Here is a 17,737-nt window from a genome sequence, read left to right as displayed (position 1 = left end):
TCTAGCACCACACTCTGTACAAATGAAACCATGATTAAAGATTTGTTAAATGACTAAATAGACTAATAACTGTAACACAGAGAGGGTAAGTCATTTGCCCAAGGTCACATAGATAATTTGCAGAGCTAAGAACAGAAACCAGGTCACCTGGCTAAGAAATCTCTCTAACATCCTAGAATAATGCAATCAATGTATCAAAATGTTTAAATGTATTTTACATGTTTTGTTTGAGTTTTGATATGTGGTAGTGAGAAAAGAGTGGGCTGAACTGAGTGTGGCATTCATGGTTTTATCCTGAATTATCATCACTTCAGTCATGTCGATGGTTTCAGGGGCTCTGTGCCTGTTTTAGTCAGTGGCCTATAAGCAACAGAAACTTCTTTCTCGGAATCTGGGAGGCTGGGAGTCCGAGGTCAGGAGCCTGCATGGTTGGGTTCTGGTGAGTACCCTCTTCAGTATTATATCCTCTCATGGAAGAAACAAGGCAAGAGAGCCCTCTGGGGTTCCTTTTTTTTTTTGGAGATGGAGTCTCGCTCTGTTGCCCAGGCTGGAATGCAGTGGTGTGATCTTGGCTCACTGCAACCTCCGCCTCCCAGATTCAAGCAATTCTCCTGCCTCAGCCTCCCAAGTAGCTGGGATTACAGGCACGCACCACCACACCTGGCTAATTTTTTGTATTTTAGAAAAGATGGGATTTCACCGTGTTGCCCAGGCTGGTCTCAAACTCCAGAGCTCAGGCAATCCGCTCGCCTCGGCCTCCCTAATTGCTGGGATTACAGGCCTGGCATCAATCCCATTCATGAGGTAGCCACTCTCATGACCTAATTAGTTCCCAAAGGCCCCACCTCCTAATACCATCACATTGGAGGTTAGGATTTCAACATATGAGTTTTGGGGGTGCCACAAACATTGAGTCTGTTAGTACCCATGATTTTTTTGGAGTTACTGGATATTCAAAGGATGTTATCAATGACTCTGCTGAAGAGAGAGCTACTGTGTAGTGAGAAAAGACCAATCTACAGAAGCCAACTATTTTAATGCTTCATTACGTATTCTGTATTAAAATAAAATGTTAGGATATAAACATTGGACCATGAGTTTAACAGAATTTTTGAGAAAAAAAAAATCAAACTCTCTGTGAGCCTGGATACTCAGAAAAGCCCAGAAAGCCATTCGGGTGGTGTTGCCTACACTGGTAAACTCCTAAAGAAGAGGCAGATGGACATTTGGCTGTCCCTGCAGTTTTCAGTTAGAACATTCTGGTCCTTTCCAGCTGGGTCTAACATCAGGCCTATTCTGTTTTTCCACACAAGATGTTTATACATGGTTAAATATAATCTCTGCAGACTGTTATTAACTTTAGACATATAAAACTCCTCCTACATGACCTCCAACCTGTCACAAGCAAGGGTGTGATTCTTGGAGCTCTGGAAGTTTATTATAATAAAAAATTAGAGCTCACGCCTGTAATCCCAGCACTTTGGGAGACTGAGGTGGGTAGATCGCTTAAGGCTGGGAGCCTGAGACCAGCTTGAGCAACGTAAGGAGACACCATCTCTACAAAATTTAAAAATTAGCTGGGCACGGTGACGTATGCCTGTAGTCCCAGCTACTCGGGATGCTGAGTGGAGAGGATCACTTGAGCCCAGGAATTTGAGGTTGCAGTGAGCTGAGATTGCACCACTGCACTCCAGCCTGGGCAACAGAGCAAGACTCGGTCTCCAAAACAAACAAACAAAATGGATAAAAAATTAAAGAGAATTTTTCCACATGGTATGTTGCCCATTACAAAAGATTTCTGCTGATCTCTATCTTCTTCAGGGGAGCATGGCTATTTTCTTTCAGTTTATTGCTATGACATGTCAGGAGGTCTTTCTAGCTCAGATTTTTTTCCCTCTCTATTACCAAATAAAGCAATTTGTCTTATTTTGGCTCACAATAATAATGGTAATTAGGTCATAAGGCATATCGCTGTGGAAGTAAAAATTCGATGGAGTATCTTTGAAGCATGTTACCAGGATACTTTGCAGTTGGGTTTGTGGAAAACATGAGCTTAAATTAAGGTAAAGGTTTGATCCTCAGCAGTACTGCTTGAACCGGATAACAAAACTGTCACTGAATGCCAGTGCACACAGAGGTCCTTGTTTTGAGTGACTGCGCACAGGAGGAAGGGGAGGAACAATGATCTGAAAACTTTGTGGGGTTCAATCAGCTCAGCAAGTTTCTAGCTAATGGATAGGGAATCATTTTCATGTGTCCCCTGCAGAGTTGGCTTCTGTTGGTCTTCCTCAAGTACTTCCCTATACGTGGGGACATCTACTGGGGGAGGCTGGAATAAAGAAGAAGAAACCCAAGAGTAAACAATAATAAGGGACTCTGCATTCAAACACATCTGAGAGGACTGAAACTCGACTGGGTATGGAATCAGCTAGTTATTACTCTGGTTTATGGGAAACCCCCAAACCAAGTTTCTCTATGAGACAGAATAATGTTCTGCCACTCAACTTCCAGTAACAACAGTCATGCAGAAATCACCTTAGAGATTGTCTATGTATGGCCTGTTGTCTTGCCTATGACATTGGCACGCATACTTAGTGATTTTCTAACAATGGGTATCATGAAACAGAATCATTCATGTAGGCAGTTTGCCATTCTGATGGACTGATGGAGTTGCAAATGTTAAGTGGAGTATATTTCACTTTTATAATAATAATAATAGCCACTTACTATATGATGAGCTTTCACTGGTCTAAGAAATTTACCTCATGAGATAGGATAGGTACTATTATTATCTTATACTGTTGAGGAAGCCGAAACATAGTAGGGTTAAAGTGGTGAGTTGGAACAGGCTGATTTGAGAGACCTTGGGCTCTAGCCCAAAGAGTTTTAGATATGGACTTAGAAGACAATTGTAAAAAAAAAAAAAAAAAAAAGAAAGAAAAAGAAAAGCAGGTGTCTTGAAGAGTCTCAAAATGAACACTGCCCAAGGAGTATTTTATTGACTTAATATTTAGAGAGGGAAAAGATCTTTAAGAATATGGGTGGTTTATAAATTAGAAGTATAAGCAGGACAAAAGCTAAATTATTCAGGAATTAGCAGTAATATTTATGATTTGGTAGTCGTTTAATCAGCTGCTAAATGACTATAAGCAGCTGAACTAAATACAGGTTTTAGTTATTTAAAATTGAAAGGGTATTGTCTTAAGAGATACACACATCTTTTTTTTTTTTTTTTTTTGAAGCAGAGTTTTGTCTTGTTGCCCAGGCTGGAGTGCAATGGCGTGATCTTGGCTCACTGCAACCTCTGCCTCCCAGGTTCAAGTGATTCTTCTGCCTCAGCCTCCTGAACTGCCTTGGTCTCCTAAAGTGCTGGGATTACAGGCGTGAGCCACCACACTTGGCCAATACAGACATCTTAATCATTTCAACAGCAAATGAGTGCAGGCTGTTCCTTTTCTTGGGCAAGGCTGTGTGAAAGGAAAGTCTGCCTTCCTGAGTTTTTTTCTTTTTTGTTGAGACAAGATCTCACTATGTTGCCCAGGCTGGTCTCAAGCTCCTGGGCTCAAGCAATCCTCTCACCTCAACCTCCCAAAGTGTTGGGATTACAGGCATGAGCCACTATACCCGTCCCTTTTTTTGAGATGTTAACACTTAACGTCTCAGGTGGGCTAATGGGCAAGAACCTCTTGCTGTTTGACCCACAGAGAAGAATTATTAGAGTGGCTTCTGTGGGTTGAAAGCTCACACTTGCAAGACACTTTGTTCAGAGTTTTACACTCATTGTCCCTAACACTCATAACTCTCCTGTGAAGTAAATATCCTTGTCTCCATTTCATAGATTGGGAAAGTGTGTCCTACTCCATACAGCTCCTAAGTGATGTGTTAAAATGTAGGGTTGCCTTAATCCCAAAGATGAAATTGTCAGCTCACATCTGATAGGACAAAAACTCAGAGGGTTTTTTTACTAGCAGTGGTATAGATTTGTGCTAGGGCTTGTTGGATACCCCCTTGAAAATGCCTGGCTAGAATTAGGGGTGCTGACAACAAAGACTGTCATGGATAACTGTTGTGATTCCCTCAGAGGGTAGGGAGATACAAAAAGAATCCACTGGGCCAAGGAGGTAGAAAGCTCTCTTTCGAAGGTTTATCTAAAGATATTAGATTATAATAATAACAGAAATATAGTTTATTTTCTTATTTTTTTATTTATTTTTTTGTACAGATAGGGTCTCATTATGTTGCCTAGGCTGGTCTGGAATTCTTGGCCTAAAGTGATCCTCCTGTCTCAGCCTCTGAAAGTGTTGGGATTACAGGTGTGAGCCACCACATCCAGCCAGAAATACATTTTTTAACTGAAAAAAGACAAGCAATTCATGCTCATTTTTGACATATTAGACAAATAGGCAAAACAAGAAAAAATACACAGTCGCTGTCTCACCACCCAGAGATAAAAAAAATTAATATTCTATTGTGTATCCTTCCAGACTTTTGTTTTCACACCCACCCACACACACTTTTTTGTTTTTTTTTAACTTGACTAAAAAGTAATAATGTAGTAATATCAGATTGGAATCTTGGGGATCCATTAAAAATTTACAGAATTTTATTCAATTTACTAAGTCACCATAGTGTTTAATGTTTAGGAACATGTAAACTTGTACAACTAAGTCGCTGATATACAATCCTTTTACAGTAGCCAAAGCCTGAAGACAATAGGTATATTTATTTTGGGAGTAAGCTTACTAGATTATAATATTTTAAGGAATTTTAATATTGATCCACTACAAACACAGTTATTACCCATAAGGCAATTTTTTTTTTTTTTTTTTTTTTGAGATGGAGTCCAGCTCTGTCACCCAGGCTGGAGTGCAGTGGCATGATCTCAGCTCACTGCAAGCTCCGCATAAGGCAATTTAAAAACAAAACAAAGAAAAGGGTTGGGGAGAATGGTTTAAACAAAGATGATTAACAAAAAGAGTAAAGCAAAAATGCTTATTTTGCTAGTGAAAGCTGGTTTAGAGCCTTACTATTTCTGTCTCAGGCCTGACCATTTTATTTTGAATTTTAAGATATAATAATGTACTAGTAACAACAACAGCAAATACCATAATAACAGCTACGTTATTATGACAGGAGCCGGGTGAATGGAGCACTTTACATAGACACACTTTATTCTTTTAAAGATACTTATCTTACTTTTATTTTGGAGCAAATCTAAAATAATTACTAAGTGAATTATTAGTGAAATAATTAGTAAGCATAGTGAAATAATTACTGAGCATTCTTCTTTCTCAGGTAAGGAGAAGATAAAATATCACCAGAACAAACTTAAAAAAAAAAAAAAGCTTGGCATGGCAGCTCATGCCTGTAATCCCAGCATTTTGGCAGGCCAAAGCGGGCAGATTGCTTGAGCTCAGGAATTTGCGACAAGCCTGGGCAACATGGTGAAACCGTGTCTCTATAAAAAATACAAAAATTATCTGAGTGTAGTGGTGCCTGCCTGTAGCTCCAGCTACTTGGGAGGCTGAGGTGAGAGGATTGCTTGAGCCCAGGAGGTTGAGGCTTGAGCCCGGGAGGCTGAGGCTGCCGTGAGCCGTGAAGGCGAAAGGTGACAGTATGCTGGCAGCCTTCGCACCCCTCGCTCGCGGTGCCTCCTGGACCTCGGCGCCCACTCTGGCTGCGCTTGAGGGGCCCTTCAGCCCACCGCTGCGCTGTGGGAGCCCCTCTCTGGGCTGGCCAAGGCCGGAACCGGCTCTCTGAGCTTGCAGGGAGGTGTGGAGGGAGAGGCGCAGGTGGGAAATGGGGCTGCGGCCGGCGCTTGCGGGCCAGCGTGAGTTCTGGGTGGGCGTGGGCTCAGTGGGCCCCGCACTCAGAGCAGCCGGCCGGCGCTGGCGGCCCTTGGCAGTGAGGGGCTTAGCACCCGGGCCAGCAGCTGCGGAGGGTGTGCCAGGTCCCCCAGTAGTGCCAGCCCACTGGCGCTGGGCTCGAATTCTTGCCTGGCCTCAGCTGCCTCCCCACAGGGCAGGGCTCGGGACCTGCAGCCCACCGTGCCTGAGCCTCCCTGCTGCTGTGGGCTCCTATGGGGCCGGAGCCTCCCTGACGAGCACCACCCCCTGCTCCACAGCACCCGGTCCCATCGACTGCCCAAGGGCTGAGGAGTAGGGGTGCACGGTGCAGGACTGGCGGGCAGCTCCACCTGTGGCCCTGGTGCGAGATCCACTAGGTGAAGCTAGCTGGGCTCCTGAGTCTAGTAGGGATTTGGAGAAACTTTATGTCTAGCTAACGGATTGTGGATACACCAATCAGCACTCTGTATCTAGCTCAAGGTTTGTGGATGCACCAATCGGCACTCTATATCTAGCTAATCTGGTGGGGACTTGGAGAATCTTTATGTCTAGCCAAGAGATTGTAAATACACCAATCAGCACTCTGTGTCTAGCTCAAGGTTTGTAAACACACTAATCAGCACCCTGTGTCTAGCTCAAGGTTTGTAAATGCACCAATCAGTGCTCTGTGTCTAGCTAATCTAGCCTGGACTTGGAGAACTTTTGTGTCTAGCTCAGGGATTGTAAACGCACCAAGCAGCACCCTGTCAAAACAGACCAATCAGCTCTCTGTAAAATGGACCAATCAGCAGGCCGTGGGTGGGGCCAGATAAGAGAATAAAAGCAGGCTGCCCTCCCCCCAGCCAGCACTGGCAGCTTGGTCGGGTCTGCTTCCTTGCTGTGGAGGCTTTGTTTTTTACTCTTTGCAGTAAATCTTGCTGCTGCTCACTCTTTGGGTCCGCACTGCTTTTGTGAGCTGTAACACTCACGGAGAAGGTCTGCAGCTTCATTCCTGAGCCAGCGAGACCACCAACCCGCCAGGAGGAAGAAACCCCGAACACACCCGAACATCAGAAGGAACAAACTCCGAACACGCCGCCTTTAAGAACTGTAACACTTTAAGAACGCGAGGGTCCGTGGCTTCATTCTTGAAGTCACTGAGACCAAGAACCCACCAATTCCGGACACAAAGGCATCGTTGCACTCCAGCCTGAGTGACAAGAGTGAAACCCTGTCTTAAAAATAAGTAAGTAAATAAAAATAAAATAGTGCCCCCCACCCCTGCTAAGGACCCTAATTTTGTCAGAGAAGCTATTCATTATGGTAAAGGAGCCAGTACTTTCAGTGGTGGGTCTGGCAACCAGCTGAGCTAATGTTGGCTTCTCCTTACCTTCAACCCAGCTCTGACTCTGTTAAAGGTCAAACTCTGGAAGTGCAGAAAGGATTGGGATTATTTTCCTTTCCTTGTCTATTAATGGTAATGTTTTGGTTTCCACATGCTGCAGCAAACTCAGGAATGGCAATTTTAAGAAGAGAGTGTGTGCTGGTTATGATTGCTTTTCTTTGTTGTCTTTGTTCTTAATCATTTGTTTTTAAATTAGAATCAGGTTGGACACGGTGGTTCACACCTGTAATCCCACCACTTTGGAAGGCCAAGGTGGGTGGATCATTTGAGGTCAGGAGTTACAGACCAGCCTGGCCAACGTGGCAAAACCCCGATTCCACTAAAAATACAAAAATTAGCCAGGCGTGGTGGCAGGCTCCTGTAGTCCCAGCCACTCGGAAGGCTGAGGGATGAAAATCGCTTGAACCAGGGAGGTGGAGGTTGCAGTGAGCTGAGATCACGCCACTGTACTCCAGCCTGGGCGACAGAGCAAGACTGGGTCTCAAAACCAAACAAAACAAAAAACTAGAATCAATGTTTAGTCAGTCACTCTTTCCAACCTTGATAGGACACCATCTTTTTAGGGAGCTCAGAACGAGTATATCTTTTATCTAGGCTTTATTTAGTAAAATAACTTGTTAATAAAACTTGAGATATCCATCCCGCTATAACAGAGTGATTGGTAGCAGAGCTGGGGGGAATAGCTATCTTTTGAGAAATTCTCTTTTAAGATATGTATTAGGGGAAATGTTCCTGTCTTTATAAAACACAAACTAATGGAGTTCGTGCTAATTTCCCACTCAGGGAAGCCAAGTGCTGTCTTTTTGTAGCAGCAGCACCTAGCACAGTCTGATTATGGCCCTGCAGGTTGAATAGAATGCTCATTTTTATCTTTCTATAGCTGTAAATGGAATCAGTCTTGCAAGGATGGTGTACATGGGACCACAGTGATCTGGATAAAAGACTAAACTTTGGTTCCTCTGCATTAAAATTTGGACAGCACTCTAGATTTTGCTAATACCACCAGGGAAATCTTTTCACCTCTGTAGAACAGAGATAACGGTGTTTAACTAAGGTGGTAATGTTGTCTGTTGTGGGGGCCAGCCTCTGTGCTCGGCTGTGAAGCGCTGCATAAAGAAAAAGGTTTGTTACATTTGATGGTTTTCCTGTTTGCTTGAGAAACCTGTCACGGTAGAAATAATGGATTGAGGGGAGAACAGGAAGGGTGTTTTCTTTCAGGGAACTTGGCTGAGGAAAACATAACTCATAGGAGAACGCTACAAAACACAAAGGTTTCCACTCGCACGTAAACTGTCTTTTACTGAGAACCAAATTGTCACAGTCACAATAGCAAGCAAAATGAACTGTCTTTAAGGACAACAAAAAGCTCTCAAGATAATGACTGACAAGTATCATTAATTCGTGATCCCAATAATAGGCACAATGGCCTAATTCAGGTTGAAAGTGCCCACCCTTCAGGAACACCGGCAGCCATTCAGCTTGAAAAGCTGCCTAGCTCAAGAAACTTCAAGACGAAGACATGGGGAAAAACAAAATGGCAAAGAAAACAAAAATACAATCCAGGATTTGCGGAGTCTAATTAAACATCGCACAAGATCATATTTTTAAAGCACTTGGCACAGTTAACTATAAAGTATAGTTAAATTTATTACTGCTACTGAGAACTGAGGAAAGAAAAAAGGCAGGGAAAAGAAGTCAGAAAGTGATGACAGTTAGGTAATCCGGGCAGGCAGGTGTTAAAGGCTCTGGGAGTGGAGTTGAGGAGAGAATACGGGTCTAAAACTCCAGTCCTGGCTCTGTCTCCGTCTTGCGTGGTCTTGGGCACTTGAGTTTACTACCACTTAACAGAGGATCTAACATTCTGGGCACTTAGGATGAAGAAGTTACAGTCCCTGTCTTAAGTATTAGTTCACAGGGTTGTTTACCATGCCTGTCTTGATCATCTTACTGGTCACTTTCTGATGTCTTTTTCCTGTTTTTTTCTTCTCTCCCATTTTCAGTAGTAGTAGTAGTAATTGTAACTATGATTTAATTGTAGCTTATTTTAGGCCCTGTGGCTACCATCTAAAACTCAGTAGGGTTGACTTAAATCAGCATTTCTCAAACTTGAGTAATGTATGGCATCCTTTTAAAGGAAAAGAATTATGAGATTCTCCTAGGAATACTCAATTACTTTGGTTATGATGTTACTTAAAAGAAAACCACCACTCCAAAAAGCAGAAACCTCTTTCGTGAGAGTTGTCATTCAACTATACATTTCTCACAGACTTATAAACTGAACATAAACAAAATCAAACTTAATAGCATTAATTGGATATGAAGTGGGATGTTTTTTAGAGCAAAATTGTTGTTCCCATCATGAATACAGTGTCTTCACCTACTCAATTCTGTCATCGTTTTTCTCTGTTCCAATTACTGGGAAACCAAACTACTACATGCAGTGAGCTTTGGCATAAATGCATTTCATGTGTATTTAAAATTTCCCCTTGTATTTTTAGCCCACCAAGAGTAATATTAATACTATTTGGCATTAAGAAAAACCCAGACTCAAACACTTAATTTGCATGGCAGTGTATAGTTTTGAGGTGGCCACATGGATGCTCCAGAATACATTCATACTGATTTTTTAGATTGTTCTGGAAATGCGAACACAAAACTTTAAAACATTTCTTAAAGAATGTGTGACCTTTAGAACATGTCTGACCTCAGTTTAAGGAACACTGAACTAAGTGATCCTTAAAATTCTACAAACTCTATTTCTTACTCTTTTTTTTTCCTTTCAGAGTCTTGCTTTGTTATCCAGGCTGCAGTGCAGAGCATGATCTTGACTCACTGCAATTTCTGCCTCCTGGGTTCAAGCAATTCTCATACCTCAGCTTCCCAAGAAGCTGGTATTTCAGGCATGTGCCACCATGCATGGCTAATTTTGTATTTTTAGTAGAGATGCAGTTTTGCCACGTTGGCCAGGCTGGTCTCGAACTCCTGGCCTCAAGCAACCCGCCTTGGCCTGCCAAAGTGCTGAGATTACAGGCATGAGCTACCGTCCCTGGCCTAATTCTTACTCTTAAAAAAAGTCTTAGCCGGGCATGGTGGCGCACGCCTGTAATTCCAGCTACTTGGGAGACTGAAGCAGGAGAATTGCTGAAACCCGGGAGGTGGAGGCTGCAGTGAGTCAAGATTGTGCCGCAGCACTCCAGGCCGGATGACAGAGCAAGACTCCATCTCAAAAAAAAAAAAAAAAAAAAAAAATTCTGTTGGCCAGGCACAGTGACTCATGCCTGTAATCCTAGCACTTCGAGAGGCCAAGGCAGGTGGATTACTTGAGCCCAGGAGTTCAAGACCAGCCTGGGCAACATGGCGAAACCCCATCTCTACAAAAAACACAAAAATTAGCCAGGTTTGGTGGTGAGTGCTTATAGTCCTAGCTACTGGGGAGGCTGAGGTGGGAGGATAGCTTGAGTCTGGGAGGTTGAGGCTGCAGTGAGCCGTTATGGCGCCACTGCACTCCAGCCTGGGTGACAGAGTGAGATCCTGTATGGAAAAAAAAAAAAGTCCTTGATGGTAACTTACACATAGTAGGTACTCAGTTTAATACTGGTTTAAATTGATTACACTTTGGTATATAAAATTATCCGATCCAATCTTTCTTAAAAAGCAGAGATTTTTATCTGCATAATTTTCCTGGTACAGTTCTTCTAAGTGCCACCTAAAAATAGACTTATTAAATTCAGCAAATTTGTTGAAATATGCCCTTGTAGCAAACAGTGTAGATTAATCACTAGAGAATAACAATGTGCCGGAAAGGTTATGCCTTTACTCTGTTCTAAGAGAAGTGATTGCACCTGCAGGCCCTTGTAGCCTAAATAGCCATGCTTTATATCATTTGCTATTCTCTTACTCTTCTCTTTATGGGCCACAGCTGACAAGACCAGGAATGGACACCTACCCAACACAGGGTCTGCTGAGCAACCCGCAACCTCTGCGGTCTGTTTAAAAAATATGAGCTGGGCCAAATAGACTCTCTTGGCACTTTGAAACAAGAAATATGGAAGGCTTGAAGGTTTTACTGGTTAAAGGCGGGAGCTGCAGCTAAAAAAGTTCAGGAACTAGCAGCAAGGATGGGAAGCCGTGGCTGCAAGCTGAAGGAGGGAGAGCAGTGAAGATCAGACGGTGGTGGCATGGAAAGCAGCAGCTCTGTGGGGGTAGCGGAATCACATTAATGGCACAGCACAAGGGCAAGGATCTGCCCCTAGAGCCACCTCACATTCTGAGCCATCTCCAGCTCCAGTCTTTATGGGGTTCTACCCTATTACAGTTCCATTTCTTGGACTGCCTTGGGCAAATAGCTAACTTCTCTATGTCTCAGTTTCCTCAACTGTAAAATGGAGATGATGATAATAGACTCTACCTCATAGGGTTGGTGTGAAGATTAAATGAGGAAAGGGTTTAGAACCAGGTTTGGCACATACATAATGAATACTCAATAAATGTTAACTCTAATCATAATCATTTCTTCCATGATATGTTTTATACTATGCTATAGAAAATTCAATTGTGTTTGAACTAGATAGAATGAGACTGTTTCTTATAGAGAAACCTCATTAAAACAAGCAGGTGAAGCTGGGCATGGCAGCTCACGCCTGTAATTCCAGCACTTTGGGAGGCCAAGGTGGAAGGATCACTTGCATCCAGGAGTTTGAGACCCCAGCCTGGGCAACATCTCATCTCTACAAAAAATAAAAAAAATTAGCCAGATGTAGTGGTGTGTACCTGTAGTCTCAGCTCCACAGGAGGCTGAGGAGGGGGGATCGCTGGAATCTGGGAGGTCAAGGCTGTAGTGCATTCTGATTGCACCACTGTGCTCAGCCTGGGTGACAGACTGAAACCCTGTCTCAAAAAACCAACATAACCAAGCAGATATTGTTGATTTCCTTTTGAGTTTCCTTGGAACTTCATCTGTATTGGTAAAGAAGAATGGGACTTCTGAAAATTGCCTAATGTCTTAGTCAGTTTGAGCTGTTTTAACAAATTACCATAGACTGGGTGGCTTGTCTTAAACAACACAAATTTATCTCTCACAGTTCTGGAGGCTGGGAAGTCAGATCAGGCATGGTTGGGTTCTGGTTAGGGCCTTCTTCTGGGTGGCAGGCTGCCATCTTCTTGCTGTATCCTCATGTAGGAGAGGGGAAGGGAGGGGAGAGGAAAGTAGGGGAGAGGAACAAAGCTCTCTCATCTCTCATGACTCTCCTTATGGGATGCTAATTCCATCCTGAGGGTTCCACCCTCATAAGCTAATTACTCCAAAAGCCCCTGATATGGTTTGGCTCTGTGTCCCCACCCAAATCTCATCTTGAATTGTTATCCCCACATGTCAGGGGAGGGACTGAGTGAGAGGTGATTGGATCGTAGGGATGGTTTCTCCCATGCTGTTCTCATGATAGTGAGTTCTCAAGAGAGCTGATGGTTTTAAAGTGTGGCACTTCCTCGTTCTTGCTTACATTCCCTCCTGCTGCTTTGTGAAGAAGGTGCCTGCTTCCCCATTGCCTTCTGCCATGATTGTAGGTTTCCTGAGACCTCCTAGCCATGCTTCCTGTTAAGCCTGCAGAACTCTGAGCCAATTAAACCTCTTTAGTTTATATTACCCAGTCCCAGGTAGTGCTTTATAGAAGTGTGAGAATGGACCAATACAGGCCCCATCTTCAAATACCGTCACATTGGAGATTAGGGTTTTAACATATGAATTTGTGGGAGGACAAACATCCAGTTCATAACAACCATCTATCGTTGGATTAATAGAGCTCTTATTTTTGGTAAACTTATTTTGAGCCTTTGATAAAATAAGATAGTGATTTGCTATAATGGCTCAAATTTAAGGAAAGGTCATCATTGAGTATGTTATATTAAATGCAGGAGCTAGTGATTGTTAGAAATTTTTAAGACAAAGACAATCATAGAGTAGGCTAAGTCCCGGGAGCCTCAGGTCCCTCAGACAAGGATGAAGTGCAGACAGGGGGAGGGGGAGTGGAGAGTGGAGAGGAATGCAGAAGGAACCAAATAATGGCAAAGGAGTGAGGAATGAATTATTCCTGTTCCACAAAATAAATGATTTTTCTTTTGCCATTTTATGTTTCAATCTCTTTCTTTCCAAGTTTCCAATTAGGTCAATAGGGAAATAATTCTCCTTACCTCTGAGACTTGTTCCTGAATTAACAATGGAAACCAGAGAGAATGCCAGGCCGATACCTAACACCCAGTGGGTGTCAGCTAATGTTTGCTTGACTGAATTGACATTAAAACTTATTTTAAAGATGACTTTGTTAGCAATATTTATTACATAAAACACATAATCTCTCTATAGCGCCATGAAATCCAGAGGAAACCAACACAGGCCTGGTGAAGGAAAGAAGAAATGTAATTGCCTTAATGTCTTGCTTTTAGAAGCATTTACTCATCTACTAATTCATGAAGACTCTTCCACTGTTGATGGAGACCCAAGAAGGTTCAACTGTACCATCACAAAAGCGTTAACTTACAGCTGATGGACCTCATGAACACTATTTTTACTGGAGATTAAACATTTCACAAGTCATAAGCTTCAATGAGAACAGAGAAGAGCCAGAGCTGTGTGGCCTTGAGCTCTGCCTTTGCCCATAGCTGGCTGAGTGATGGGGCAGGTGCTTCAGAACTCCACAGGCTTTGGTTTCTTTATCTGCAAAATGAGCACATTGAACTTCTGTAAATGGTCTTCAAGATGCCTTCCGGCTCTAACACTCAGTTGAACTATGCTCAGGTCCAGATTTTAGATTGGGAAAATGTGAAACAAGCAGAAACAGCAAAGCTTAGAAAAAAAGACACCGAATTACAATGGGGAGGTCAGAGATTTAACTGGTGCCTGTGGTTGTAAGCCTATGAGATGACAGCCCCTGCCCTCAATAATTCTCACTTCCTGGTGTTTGTACCCTTGCACAGTCCTCCCACATTGAGTAGGCTGACCTGTGTATACCTGTCTATACACTAGGATCTTACAGAAATGGCTGGGTGTGACTTCTGAGGCTAGGTCATGAGAGAGATTGTGGCTTTCACCTTATCTTCCTGATCACTCTTTCTGCGAGAATCCAGCCATCATGTCATTAGGATCCTTAAAGATGTGGAAAGATCCACATGGGGAGGAGCTGATGCCTCCTAAGAACACCAGCACACTCTTGAGAGGATCATCTTGGAAGCAGATTCTCCAGCCCCAGTCAAGCCTTCAGATGAATGTGGCTCCAGTCAATGTCTTGATTGATACTTCATTAGAAACCCAACCCAGAACCAGCCAGCTAAGCCACTCCTGAATTCCTGACCTACAAGAACTCTGAGATAGTAAATGCTTGTTCTTATTTTAAATCACTAAGTTCTGGGGTGATTTGTTACATAGTATTACATAGCTATTATGCTGTCTGTAAGAAAAATATAGTTGTTCTTGTTGAGTGTTTATATAACATGCATTGGTTATTTCACCTTCCATTTATTTATTTATTTATTTATTTATTTATTTATTTATTGAGATGGAGTTTTGCTCTTGTTGCCCAGGCTGAAGTGCAATGGTGCGATCTCGGCTCACTGCTACCTCTGCCTCCCCGGTTCAAGTGATTTTCCTGCTTCAGCCTCCTGAGTAGCTGGGATTACAGGCACCCACCACCATGACTGACTAATTTTTGTATTTTTAGTAGAGACAGGGTTTTACCATGTTGGCCAGGCTGGTCTCGAACTTCTGATCTCAGATGATCCACCTGCCTCAGCGCCCAAAGTGCTGGGATTACAAGCGTGAGCCACCACCCCGGCCTTACCTTCCTTCTTTAATTTAGTCATTCATCCGAAAATTTATTGAGAACTTACTCTGAGCCAGGTGATAGAAATTCGGTAATAAAGTTTCCTACCTTCAAGAAGCTTATAATCTGGGAAGCTGTGGGTTGGGTGGGTGGTAGTCAACTATAAATGCCTATAACAGATGCCCCTTGTATTCTTGCTTAAACATTGCATTTTCTGTTTCTGCCAGTGTTTTGAGTACATAAACTTTGGCTGTGACTTCAGTGGTTGAAGAGAATGCTCATCAGTTACTGCCACATGATTGTTTTTAGTTTTAATAAGAGTGATCAATACCATCATCTCCCCCTTTAAATGCTAATGAATGCTTTAACACAGCAGATGCAGACATAAAGTACACTGCAGATTAAAATTAGGCACAAAATTAAATTGCTTACACATAGCAAAGGAGCCAGTTTGGACATTTTGATAATCAGCCACTACCAGCTGACAAATCTTGAATTGTCCCCGCACCAACACAAAGCGTCCTCTAGTCTCAGCCAGAAGAGGCATCATCTGACAACTAATGAGGGTGCTGGTGTCTTTGGGTAAGAGAAAGGAAAGGAAAACTGCCAGGTCAGACTTTTAGTAAAGCTTTGTGTACTTTTAGAAGCAGTCACAGCAGGACTGTAGAGGGCACTAGGATCAGGAACAATTCATATTCATTAAAAAGACAGAACTTTGGGCCTCTGAAAAGGAAAGCCAAATAGTGAGATTCTATGAATGTCCAAAAGGACATTCACACGACTATGTGTGAATTTCATACATATCTATATGCGAATTTCACACTAATCGGGAAATTGACATAATGACATTCATTCCATGAAATGCTTTGACGAAAACATCTCTCAATGTTTAATATAATTTGGATCAAAATATTTTATCTATAAGTAGAGTCACACACGACTATTTGTGAACATACATAGTATTTCTATTCTTTTTTATTCCTATGACAGGTGTTTATTGAGAACTTGCATTTATAGTGCTATGCTAGATGTCAAAATTCAAAATGGAAAATGAGCACAGTATGATACAAGGGGCTTCTTAGGAAAAATAGACTGGCCTTTCCTTTGGGGTCCTTGGCATACCCAGAATCTGCTCTCAGTAATACACCCCAAAACTTAATCAGCATCTTGAGTTGTACTTAGGGGCCAACTCACATTAGCAAAGCTCATAGGAGACTGATGTATAAAATTAGAATGGTAATTATTTCAACATTAGACCTAACTCCTAGCTGGATTGGAGACTTCTGTTAAGGTCACTTAATGAACATGAAATTAGAACAAGAATTTAGATGATTTGATGTGTGTTAGCCTGATTAATAAGTTAATCAATTAATCTATTCAGCAAATGGATTATCAACTATGTATTGGAGAAAGATTATCAACTATGTATTGGAGATACACAGGGGATCAAGATAGGCACAATCCTGCTTTCATGAAGCCGATAGTCCAGTGAGGCATACAGAGGAGCAAATCTTGGGAGATTTATTACAATAGAGGGGAATAAATATGATTGAGTAACCAAAAGTTTCTATGTGAGCCACAAAGGCCGGCCTGACTCAGACATGGGGATCTGGAAAGGTTTCCTGGAGGTGGTAATGTCTCAGCAGAGAGCTGAAAGGTGACTTAAGCAGACAATACAGGGGCAGCTGGATCGGGGGTCGGGGGAGAGAAGGAATACAAAGTTTTGAAGACAAAGGAGGGTTTGGCAGCTAATTCAGTGTGGCTGCAGTGTGATGTGTGGTGCTTCACTGTGGGGGTGATGCAAAAGAGGTTCACAGGAGCGGGGTTATAGGACCATCTCGACACTAGGTATATATTTCTCAGGCTGAATGGATTCTCACATCACTTTGGGAGGGATTATGCTGGACAATATTATCTAGTTTACAGGGCCACCACCTGAGATTGGGCACGTCGTGCCCTGCATGAAAGTCTTGCTGGCCCAGTATGGCTAACCTTTTCCTTTCTGGATCTCATTCTTCTAGGCTTCCATTGATGACCAGCTTTGGCTGTTCCAACTCACCACAGCCTCTAAAAGACTCACGCTTTCTTTGGATTCCTTCATACCTGCAGCATGTTTCCATGCCTGGGAGGTATTGTAGCCATTTCATCAATAAATTCTCAGAGCTTAGTCTTATTTCCCTTATTGTCAAGTTCTTGGGCAGCACTGCACTGTACCCACAGAGCATCTGCAAGGGAGTGGGTTTGTCAGGGTGAAGCAACGGTGCAAGGGAGTGTGTGATAAAGGGCCTTGGAGAGGAGTAGAATGGAGAAGTGGCTGGAGCTGTTGGGGGAGGTCTCCAGGGAGGCAGGACTTCAGCAGGACCCTGAAAGCTGAGTAAGTTTCATCAGGGTGGTGGTAGGCAAGGAGTTTCTCTGGTAGACTTGCGTAATGGGACATTGGTTTTAGAAACTGAATCTTGATTTTAGTGTTGAATGAACTATGAGGTTATAAATCTTCTTCATTCTGTAACTCTGTTGGTTCGGTCATGCATTATTTGGTCAGCTGGTACACTAAAGCCTTGAGAGTTTTGACCCTACATTTGGCACTTTTTCCACTTTAGAATCTCATAAGCCAGTTCCAATAACAGCAGATAGTAAGAAGCTGAGTCCAGGTCTTTCGCTCTAATTTCCCCAGGGCACCCCAGCTTCACTGTAGT

At 42.8% G+C, this 17,737-nt stretch overlaps 1 long non-coding RNA gene across 1 annotated transcript in view; it reads left to right on the top strand.

Annotated features, from left to right (window-relative positions):
• Positions 1-6,686: 6,686 nt before the first annotated feature.
• The window catches only part of LOC129488060 (uncharacterized), an 86,485-nt gene continuing 75,434 nt past the window's right edge, over positions 6,687-17,737 (top strand). Inside the window, exons 1-2 of the long non-coding RNA XR_010122165.1 lie at positions 6,687-7,071; positions 17,063-17,170. This is a non-coding gene — a long non-coding RNA (uncharacterized lncRNA). The remainder of the gene's footprint in view (positions 7,072-17,062; positions 17,171-17,737) is intronic.

Source organism: Symphalangus syndactylus, chromosome 8, assembly GCF_028878055.3.
Source record: "Symphalangus syndactylus isolate Jambi chromosome 8, NHGRI_mSymSyn1-v2.1_pri, whole genome shotgun sequence".
Taxonomy (NCBI): Eukaryota; Metazoa; Chordata; class Mammalia; order Primates; family Hylobatidae; genus Symphalangus; species Symphalangus syndactylus.
The sequence above is the reverse complement of the archived record's forward strand: the minus strand, read 5'-3'. Positions and strand labels throughout refer to the sequence as shown.